Below are 11,506 nucleotides of genomic sequence, written 5' to 3'. Positions count from 1 at the left end.
GTTTGAATGTACAGGGGTGTTGATTACGTGCATCTACACCTACATAGGATTTGTATGCATACCTGCTTACCATTTTGGCATGCCACTGCATCAAAGTATGAAATAATTAAAGAAGTACCAAAGCCATAGCGCGGGCATACTCGATTTACTTTATTTCACGTTTTTCCAAGCATCTCAGAAACAGAGTGACTTACAGAAGCCACATATTTTCTTTTAACTATCAAGACAAATACAAAATCCTGCAACACATTCTCGTGGACAGAATAAGTTATTCCAAAACAATTTAATTTTTATGGATATAGGAGCGACCCACTGGAAATGGTGCATAATTTCAGTAGTATGTATTGTATAGCACCGGAAAGGTGTTAGATTTCTTAAATGTTGAGGGGACACACAATAACAGGCTGCTTTATGAGCGATTTTTTCCCTATTGTTTGCCCACCGTAATAACGCACTAATGCACAAAACCCATTTTAACCACTGCCTGGAGAACACAAAACCTACAGAACTGCTACGTAGACTTCAGTGCGGGTGTCGAGAAAAAAATTCAGAGCCAAGAAAAAATATAGTAAACGAGTAAATTCACAAATTCTCATACAGTAGCACATGACATAATACCGGATAATTGGCGTTATCTGTAAAAAGTGTAGTTAACAACAAGTATATTCAAAATTCACATTCAGTAGCACTAGCATATGACACAATACCAGATCATTGGTGTTATCTGTTCTCACATACTGTCAGGAGCTGACATTTAATATAAATTACCTGAGGTGTAACAAATACAAATTTAATAAGAATACATTGTATAGAAGACAATACTGACTAAATGTATTTATTAGTTTTATACAGCCACATTCGATCGTACCAAATATGCAGCCACTCCAAAGTTCTGAAATAATTTTGGTGCGATATGCACCGATTTTCTTGTGTGTTTATGCCTACCTACCTTACAATATATCCTATAATAAAATTGCTTCTAGCAAAATGTGTTACCAGTGTATTGTGAATATAACAGTTAAGCCTATTTAACATTCACAGTACAAAACAGTCAATTCAAACGTAGTTGTACGAGTACGACTATAGCTCACTGCAAATCTTCAAAAACTAAAGTTGTGTAACAACCTGAAGTTTAAAGAGACGTTCTGAAAGCAGGAATGAAGTACGCAGCTGCAAGATAGCTTTTCGTATCTGCGCACGCGTAGTGCATCTGGTTTCTGAGACGACTGCGAACAGAGGAAGGCCTTCGAGAGGCTAGATTATTGATTGTGACACAATCATCGGTATTGGTAACTGAAAGACTGAACGAGAAAGCAAGGGACAGCTCAAGAACGGTTGTGATCACTAAATGAGACAACATTAAGCAAAGCTCGATTATAAGGTATGTTATATTTTACAGTGTAAATATATGGTATGTTTGTACAGCTTTGGGCTGTCAAGCACGGAGTCTATCAGTCTATAAGAACTCAGCTGATTGGCTCAGGCAGGCCTAATCGGTGGTCAGTGTTCAGATATAAGCCTTTTCGTTCTCCCCCTAGTTGCATAGTATGCACTTTACTTTGGCGGACTGCTATAGTTCACGTAACGTAAAATAAAAGCACTTGAGACTAGGCATGGGTAATATTCAGAAGTAAGTTTTTTTTTGTTAACTAGGAAACCCAAACTAAATTGGAAAGTAGCTTAACTCTATAGTCAACCGCTCTAACATCTTGTTTAGTGTGTAGCCATTCATTTTCAAGCCACAAACAAATTCAAGTTCGAATCATGTTAGGTGTACATGTTTAAGCAAAGAAGTGTTATTCATAAAATCATCCATACATTTTCTACTTAGAAAATGTGATCACGAAAGTTGTTGCAGGTGGATAGGTGTTTGTGTAGCACAGAGTCCAGGTGTAAATAAATCGTGAGTATGATTTCTGCCCCTGCCATAGTATAGATTGCAGCCAAAATAATACTGCTCTGTCTATAATTATTTTATAGTTCTAAATAATTTATTGCGTAACAAATCACATTTTTGAGAATGATTCAGCTTTTACAGAATCAAATAGGACGCTATAAATTGATCAGTAAATGTACAATTGTACCTAATTGTTATGTAGTTCTATATGATGTAGTGTAACAAATCCCCTTTTTGGGGAAGTAATTAAGCTGTTTTAGAAAATGTTCATTTGGGGAGAGAAGTTAAGACTATAAACAAAATAAAAGTTGTCTGAAGTGTGTTGAACTTTTTCAGGGCAGCAAAGACAGCGATGCAAAAATTACTAACACAGTAGCTAGGGACACCTTTTCTTTTGTCCCAATTACCATCTTCATATTTTTCTAAACTACTTGTCTTGGTGATCATTACTTTGGTAGGAAGCCCAATGAGTAAACCAAACTTCCTTATTTCCAACAACAGTCTCCATGTCATTTTGTGGGATTCCCCAGGTATTTCCGGAGAAGCTGTGAGAAACAGGCATTCTAGTATGTCCTGGATTTTCCTCAGACCCTCCTTCAGTTGTCTGAGCCTGTCGTCCTTTCTTTAGAAAGCACTAGGGAATGGACATCCTCATCACAAGGTACCCAGACCACCTTAAATAATTTCTTACAATGCAAAGGAGTAAGTACCCCCCCCCCCCCACCTCGATAGCTGAGCCTTCCCTGTACCATGGACAGTGATCCCAGTTGGCCTGTAAAACACACTCATTTTTCCTGCCTTTGTTTATAGGTTCATAGGTGTATAATAGGCTAATTGCCCTGGAGCCTTTACAAGCCAAGCCCATAGAAGTGCCCTGGCATCGTGCCACCCAATGTTAGTTCCCAATGCCTCTATCAAGTAGAGCCACTGGAGTGATCCCCAGGGTGAACTTTCTATTACCCACCCAACTCATCAAGATTTCTCCTGAAGAGGGACAGTGAGGTGCTCTTCTTGACATGTATGGAAAGTGTATTCCAGAGCATGGGCAGTCTCTGGGTGAGGAACCTGTACCTCCAGCATGTTCTGTTGATTGTGGTAATGAGATTGAGGGCTCTGTGGTGTGGAGGGATTGTGATTTCTTTAGATGTAGCATTTCTAACAGAACTGGGACAGACATGGCTTTGTAAGTCAAGCAAAGATCGCCTCTAAGTAGGCGATACGAAATAGAGAATAGCTGGAATATTTTCTGTCTGTGTAGGGCATGTGTTTAATTCCTAGGATCCTCTTCGTGAGGTACTTCTGTGGGTTCTCCAGCTGTTGCAGCTATGTAGTGAGGTATACGCCAAATGGGGCATTATACTCAATGATTGGTCTAATGAGGAAAGAGTAGAGAGAGGCGATGACCTCTTTCTTCCTGGATGCAAAACCCTTGGTAATGACATATTAGACATAGAAGGACTTTCTGACCACAGTGGCAGTGTGGTGGTCGAAGGAGAGGTTGCTGTCAACCTGCGTCCCCAGATCTTATAATGCCTTCTGTGTTTAGTGGGCTCCCATCGATGTGGTAATTAGTGGGAAATGAGTTTTTACCAAAGGGGATAACGACACATTTTTTGCCATTAAGCGTAAGGTCGTAGTTTCGACACCAGTCATTGGTCTTAGTGAGGCTTTTCTGTAGGATGTGTGTATCACTTGGGGAGTTAATAATGGCTCCCAGCTTGCAGTCGTCTCTGAACTTGGTCAGCCAGTGTTCCTTTGTGTTAACCTGGACTTCTGAGAAGTAGATGCTGAACAGAAGAGGATCCAGGACTGATCCCTGTGGGACTCCACTTGTGACTGGTCAGCAGTCTGACTTGGAGTCTACTACTTTCACACTGTTTGTTGTATTTGCGAGCCAATTTACAACCCACCTAGTGGTATAGGGGTTAATGCCTTGTTTGGTGAGTTTATCAATAATTCCCGAGTGAGGAATGGTATCAAAGGCCTTGGCCAGATCGAGGTAGGCTGTATGCACTGCCTTACCTTCATCCACAGCCCTGGTGACTGACTCAGAGAAGTCAACCAGGTTGAACAGGTATGATCTACCTTTCATAAAGTCAAATTGCATGGGGTCTTGAGTTTGGAGATTTCCTGTATCTTTGTTAATCAGGTCCATGATGATGCGCTCCATAGCTTTACATATCAGACTCGTCAGGCTAATGTGGCGATAATTCCCAGGGTCTGTAGTTCCTCCCCCTTTATGGAGAGGGATGACTGTAGCAGTGCGCCATTCGGAAGGGACAAAGCCTGAGGTGAGGCTGTAACTAAACAGGGCACACAAATGTGGTGCCAGTTTGCTTTGTAGTTCATGTAGAACACAGCAGGGATGATATCGGGTCCCATGGAAGCTGTATTCTTGGCCTTGGACAATGCAGCTTTAACCCATCCTGCAGTAATGCTGGGTGCCTAGCATTCTTCCGGTATTGTGATTGGTCCTTTGGGGGGGTAAAGTTGGCACTGGATCTGTCGGCCAGTATGTTGGCAATATCTGTTGGCTCAGTATAGGAGGTACCATTGTGCAGTAACTCGAGAGTAAATCTGGGTGTTGCCATGGAGGTTCTTGATATAACAATACAAGGCTTTGTGATTGTTTTTTAGTCTCTGCTGCAATTCTGCCTTCAAAGCTGGCTTTAGAGGATTTGATGAGGGATCTCAACTTTTTGTTGAGGCTAATAAGGGAATTTTTCCAGTCTTGGGACTTCACCTTTTTCTGCAACAGTTTCTTCCTTCTGTTGTAGAGTTTATTAATGGCAGGGAACCACCAGATTAGCTTCCTTTTTTTTTGGCGGAGAGTGTCTTGGTTCTGTTGGGTATTGCTAGTTCCATGCATTTATGTATATGTCCGTACGGTGCATTGGTATATGATTCGGCAGTCATGCAGCTATTTTCCATTGACATGGGTGCTGTGAAGTTAGCCACTTCTGTTTTTAGGAGCCCAAATTGTGCTTTGGAGAAGTTTTTCAAGGTGGTTACCTTTGCAGGGGGGTCTGGATGAGATGTGAATTTCTCTGGTGATTAGTTTATGGTCAGGAATTGGAATTGATGAATTCCAGGAAGCTTTGGGCCAGTGTATTGGAGCTTGAGTAGTAGTCCCAGTTGATGGAGGGGTAGTTGATGTCTCCTAGTATGAGCGTGTTGGATTGGACCTTGATAGATTCCAGGGTGCTTAGGAACATGGAGTGAGAGTCTAGGGACATGGTTGGGGATCTATAGAAGGCTATGACCTGGATTGCCATCTTACCCAGTGTTAGTTGTGCCTGAAGTATCTCAGATACGTTATGCTGGGCTACTAGTCTGAAGGTGTGTGTATCCTTTATGAATGTGGATACACCACTGCCTTTGAACCTACAGCCCATGTTTCGGGACTGAAAGGTGTGGAATGAGTTATAGCCTGGTAGCGCAGGGGTGCTTTCTGCTGCTTTAAATCAGGTCTCCGTTAAGAGCACAAATGTTGATGTTCTCTGTTTTGAGGAGTGCTTCAAGCAAGTGCATCTTGAGATTTAGACTTCTAGCGTTGAGCAGCATGACCCTCAGATTGCATTTATTTATAGCTGTTACAGTGGTAATTTGGTCTTTGAAACACCACTTATAAAATGCACTATAGGGGTGGCAAGAGGCTTAGCCAGTACCTGGAAACCCAGGGGTGACAGATCCAGGCCATCTCTGGCAAAGCATCGAGGTCTGTCATTCATGTCATCCCAACCAGACAGATACTAGATCCCCTTAGAATGACACCAGAAACTTAGCCAATTGTTGAAGTCAATCATTTTTTATTTGTACTGCAGTATCCTTCTGGGTGACAGTAGGATACTGCTCAGGGCTAGGGTCATACAATCCGAGAGCTGCACCATGTCTCTTTTCATGTAGTCCAGAGAGGTGCGTCTCGGGTCATTCACACCCACATGGACAATGACAGAGGGCGTGTGATATGTGTTGGATTCTGGGACCTGATAGAGAGCTGACTGTTAGCTTCTCCTTATTCAACCTAGTGAGTGGGACATCCTGTGTGCCTCACTATTGAGTCACCTATGATTAGTGTATTGGGCAAGGTGTTTAGACTTAGGGGCTTAGGTTGAGGGGCACACTGTGGAGGTGAGCTGTGTGTCTTGTGGTTTGCGCTGTGTTGTGGTGGTCAAGTGCATTTCTGTCTTGGAGGTCTCTGCTGTTTGGGTAATTTCTATTGAGAGCCTCCGTGAATCTGGGTGTGTGGTTTGAGTTTTTATGTGAGAGATGTGATGGTGGGTATTCTGGAGGGCTGTGTGTTCCATGTGGTGTGGTGCTGGTGTTGATCTTCTCCTCTTGACCAGCTAGTCCGATCTTGGCTGGAGAGTGCGTAGCTTCTAATTTGGTGATATAAGTGCATGTCACACAAGCCTGAGTGTTGGGAGGGAAGAGAGAGTTGTCTGTGTACATGAGGCAGTTGCTACACTGCCTCAGAATGCCCAAGTGCATCAGGTTAATATGAGAAAGCACAGGAAACTGCCCTTTAATTATGCCAGGATGGGTGGTCATAACTGCTAAGTACTGGAGCTATTTCCGTGAAGAACGACGAGTGCTGATGGCACTTGGGTGTGCTACAGTAATTGCTACAAAAACCTGTTAGTGCAAAGCAGTTAAGCTATTTGAAGTGCAAGAGAGAAAGAACTAGCAAGATTCAAGGGAAAAACTGAAGAGCAGACTTTCTGGCACCAGTAATAGTTTACCTCAGCTTGGCGCCGCTAGGTGGAGCTTAAACAAGCATAAACCCACACAAATGCAGGCTTTTAAACCAGAAAGTTGAAAGAGATGGAAAAACTGCCCGAACGGCCAATAAACTACAGTTTCTGGGCCAGAAACCACTCCTGTTGTGGAAGATAGGTTACCTAGTGTTTACCACTCCCACTGATAAGCTAGAAGGCTGGGGGGTGGCTCAGAAGTTTACAAATAGTCCTGGATACAGCAAATCTGGATTAGACTAGTTACAGGAAAGGTGGGAAACAAGCTTAGAACTTTTTTTAACAGAAAAGCAGCTAAAACAGCAGTAAAAACAATCCAAATGCAGTGCAAGCTAGCACACTTGAGTGCATAGCAGTATTAAAGCAAATACAGTTTAAATAAACACAGTTAAATTTAAAAAATGACTAAAAACAAATGCAGGAAGCAGTAAATTAGGAAAAAATAAAAATGGAGGCACTTGGATAAAAACGGAGGCACTTGGAGTATCAGAAAACAATGTCAGTCAAGCAAAAATTAAGACAGTGCAGAACTCTGAACAATTAAAAAGTGCCAAAAATATACTTATCAGCTCTGTATTTCCAGATTGTTTGAGAAGCACACTCAGTCAGATCACAGGAGATTCTAGCAATGGAAGTACAACACAGAAAATGCACCTCAGGCAATGACAAAAAGTTAAAATGGGTTGGCTCAACAACCCTTACTTGAAACTAGCTTCCGAGTAACCCTGAGAAACAAAGTGCAGACAACAACGAAGGACAGAAACACTATGCCAAATATATAAATAAAAAAGCAAATAAATACAGCACAGTGCAAACTGAGTTGCAAAAAGTGTACTTAGTTTGGAATATAAGATGGGAAAAGGTTCCAACTCTGCTCACAGACACGAGAATTTGGCTCTCTGCTATGTCAGCTCTGTACAAATTCACAGAAATGCAATGCTCTGAATACTTGGTGGATTTAGGGAGAGCAGGGTTTGATGAGGGTTTGTCTGCAAAAACCTTAAATGTAAAATAACTGGCCTGAAACACAAGTGCTAAAACAAAAACTAAGATGCATAGAATAGCAGACAAATGTAATCAGACTACTAACAATCACTAGTAAGTGCAGAATAAGAGCATACAGAAGAGCAAACTAAGGTAACAAAGGTGGTAGAACACAATTACAGTAAGAGCAGCTGAATAATTTTTTTGTCCAATCTTATGCCTTTAATCACTTACTCATAGTTCATGAATATATGTAAAGATGGGACCATGGCTTGACTTTCATTCCATGTTTCTGTTTTCACTTCAAGTCAGTACTGTTTCTGCTTCACCAGTCTACTGGTATGTCTCCTGATACCTGTGGTGTACAGGGGCTGTGGGCTTTAACTTGTACATTGCTACCATCAGTGTTTGATGTGAGATGATGCAGACAGGATATTGGTTTGAATCCCCCCCCTCCCGGTTGATATCAGTATGTATAAAACAACTGGCCTTGAGTGTGTATGATAAACATGCATTTCTGCCATGATGATGATAATAGTAATATCCAACACCTGCCACACCCAAATAACCTTTACATTGTAGGTGATCATAGATATAAGCAGGATTTCACTCCCCTCACACTGGTTGAGTGCGGTCTAACCAATAGTAGTGAAAACTTGATCAAAATTATTGCGGAAATGTAAATGGTAACTCTCCAGTTTCTTCCCTGTTTTTTTTTTTTTTTTTTTTTACTGGTTTCCATAAAAAAGCTGTAAATATTCAAGTGGTAGAAATTGACGCTGAGCGGGGTGACCTTTCAAACAGTGGAGAACCATACAGTAAGAGGGACCAGTAAAATCTTAAGCTAATAAGTAAAGCATTTGCCACAAACATTCAAGGTTAAATAATAAAATTGCCTGCTTGAAATAATCATTTTATTTTGAAATAAATAAGCAAATTGTGTAGAATTTGTAAAACAGATTCCCTCTCTGCTTGAACATTTTCTTTTTAATGTTCTGGAAAAAAAATGTTTTTAACAGCTAATTACATGAAAGTCCTAAAGAAGGCGATTGATAAACTAATACAAAGAGTAGCAGAAAGTAAGACGGGAGATGAGCAGTTCAAATTCAAATCAGGATGCAGCACAGCAAACCCAATATTTGCCATAAGACAAATAGTTGAGAAGAAGCTAGAGATGAGGAAAGTGTTTAGCTGGCAATGTTAGACTTGAAGAAAGCATATGACAAGGTCCCAAGAAAGGTCATTTGGGCAGTCCTGCAGTGGTTCAAAGTTCCAGAAACATTGGTCGAGTTAGTGCAGGTTATGCATGAACAGTGTTTAGACTTTCAGAGTGGTTCCCAGTAGGAGTGTGTATGCATCAGGGTTCAGCTTTGAGCCCACTCCTGTTTATACTGGTGATGAATAACATTAGCAAACAGGTTAGAGGGGACAAGTCAACAAAGCTGTAGGCAGATGATGTGGCATTACAGGCAGAATAGAATCTGAAGAAGGACGTTGGCAGATGGTAGGGGAATAGAATGCAAAACTGAAGGCACTCAGGATGAAACTAAATGTAGATAGGGCAGTTATAATGGCAGCGAATGGAGGAAAGCAGAAGAAGCTGAGAATTGAGATAGATGGGAAAATTGTTGAACAGGTTAACAACTTTGTGTTTGGGAGGAGTGGTTGTTGAGAAGGTAGGTCTGAATGAGGTGGTCAAAGCTAGTGTCAGAGGGGCTGTAGCCAGCTGGCACTGAGTGTTGGGGGTAGTGTGTGACACAAGAATGCCAAAGAAGCTGAAAAGTTAAGTGTACAAAACAATGGTGAGACAAGTACTACTGTATGGTATGGAAACCTGGGCAGTGAAGGCATAGCAGCTTCAGAAGCTTGAGGTGATGGAGATGAAGTGCCTGAGATGAGTGGTAGTTCGCACACCATGGAACAGATAAAGAAATGAGGACATCGGAAAAGAAGCCTAAGTGGCTCCAACTACAGAGAAGGTCAAAGAGAAGAGATTACGGTGGTTTGTGAGCATGTGCAGGAAAGCAGAAGACTATCTGTTGAAGAAGGCTTGGGATAGTTAGGAAGAAGACAAAAGGAAACAAGGGTGTCCCGCAAAAAGAGGTGGATGAATTTTGTGAAAGAAGACCTGCAACAAGTCTGATATGACTGTCGAAGGTAGGAGAGTGGCATTGAAGCGAGAGAGGTGGGGATTATGATGATGTTTCTAACAGCTAAACTGTGAACTATAACATGCAGTATAATGCAGCCTGAGCCCACTGTTCTCACAAAAAGCAAACTACAGTAGTTTGACTGACTAAATTGAATTAAGAGTCTACCTTTGCTTATGTAAACCCTAAGGAGGAGTTCCTTTAGCTGGTATTTTTCAAATTTTGGAAGATGCCTTCTTGGTTCTATAATCAAATGTCCCATGGGAAGGGTGCAATTCAGTAAGCCATAGTCCAGATGGGGAATCACCCTTGACTTGGCATGCATCTCCAAGCAGTATTAGATTTCATAGTGGTACATGCATTTGCTTAGTTGAGAATTAAATTGCATTTTACTTTTAAAATGTTTACTTTTAAGTTGCATGCAGTTGCATATATATTAACACATTTTCTTTCACATTTTAATTAACTGAAAAGGCAGGTGCAGTGCTTGTTTTCTTTTTAATTTAATTATGTGCGCAAATTGTTTTCAGTTTAGTAAAGCTGTTAACAGCTAGCTCACTTTTTATACACGTTTCATTTTGAAAATAAGTTTTTTTAATCTTACATTTCTTTTCAGAGTCCTCACTCATGAGCAAGAACTGAAGATGTTAAACTCCTCCATGTGATGTAGCTGCTCCCCACCCAGTTGGAGAGAGCAGTCTACTTGCGCTGATTTTCATAACCGCCACTTCAAACTGTGCAGCAAATCATTTTCCTGTACACTGGCAATCAGTCACTTGAAGCTAAACGGATAACATTATCTGTAGGCAGTATAGTGGAGAGGAGAAGGTAACTTCTGTGAGGAACTCCTGAATTCAGGAAACATGCCCTGTTCTGAGTTGGCAGTGTCACAAACAGAAGGTGGAGCTAGATTAATTTCGGTAGTGAGGTCACTTCGGAAGTTATATAATTCCATTTTAGCAAGGCTGTGGGAATATATTAAATATTCTGTAAATGCAGAAGATGCTGAATTTTTTTTAGGATGTTGCTGTTAAAATATATATTGGTTTCCCATTTCAAAAATGGGAACCGGAAGGTGTTTTTCATTTACAGAAAGATCACACTCCTCACCTTCCCTTGGAAATCTTGTGTCAAGAGTGCTGGGAAATCAACTTTTATTTAACAGAAAGGCCTCTCTGATTCAGGATGAGTGGTGCAGGTTCTTCCTGCCTATTGAATAGTGGATGAGATCTTTGTATTTGCACAGATATTTTGTGGGGGGGGGGGTGTATCATGGAAGTTCACCAAAATATTGTGCATGTATTGTTGGACTTAGATGAGGCATAACGTATATCTTCACAATCTTTACCGCCAGAGCAACTGTATGCTTTTAAATAGCTGCTGTTTTTTACCATTCATTACCTGTGTTTGAGTAGTGGGATATGTTTGCATTATTGTATTCTTTGTTTTCAGTTGAATACCTTCATGGTGGGCTTGCAACTCTTGTCTGTGGTATCTTTTGCTTGTAGTGTGTCTCAGTGCAGCACTTTTGTGATTTTCAGTGACAGGATATCCAGGTGCACCTGGTTCTAGAAAGTATCCATTTCAAGATATGATTATTCTTTATTGTTTAGAAATGTTTATGTAGCTGGGAGCTGATTATCACTAGTTTCATCCATTCATGCCCAAACTTCCACTACTAAGTGCTTGGTCAAATTTAAATGGCAGCTACACCATAAAAC

The 11,506-nt window shown here is 41.0% G+C and overlaps 1 protein-coding gene across 1 annotated transcript in view; it reads left to right on the top strand.

Moving 5' to 3' along the window:
* Positions 1–1,161: 1,161 nt before the first annotated feature.
* CDCA4 (cell division cycle associated 4) overlaps positions 1,162–11,506 on the top strand; it is a 71,185-nt gene continuing 60,840 nt past the window's right edge. The window contains exon 1 of the mRNA XM_044074360.1: positions 1,162–1,381. The gene's annotated coding sequence lies outside the window, so the exon portion shown is untranslated. The remainder of the gene's footprint in view (positions 1,382–11,506) is intronic.

Source organism: Protopterus annectens, chromosome 6.part0 (genome assembly GCF_019279795.1).
Source record: "Protopterus annectens isolate FY-2018-M chromosome 6.part0, PAN1.0, whole genome shotgun sequence".
Taxonomy (NCBI): Eukaryota; Metazoa; Chordata; order Ceratodontiformes; family Protopteridae; genus Protopterus; species Protopterus annectens.
Note: the sequence above shows the minus strand (reverse complement) of the source record. Positions and strands in the feature narration are given on the sequence as shown.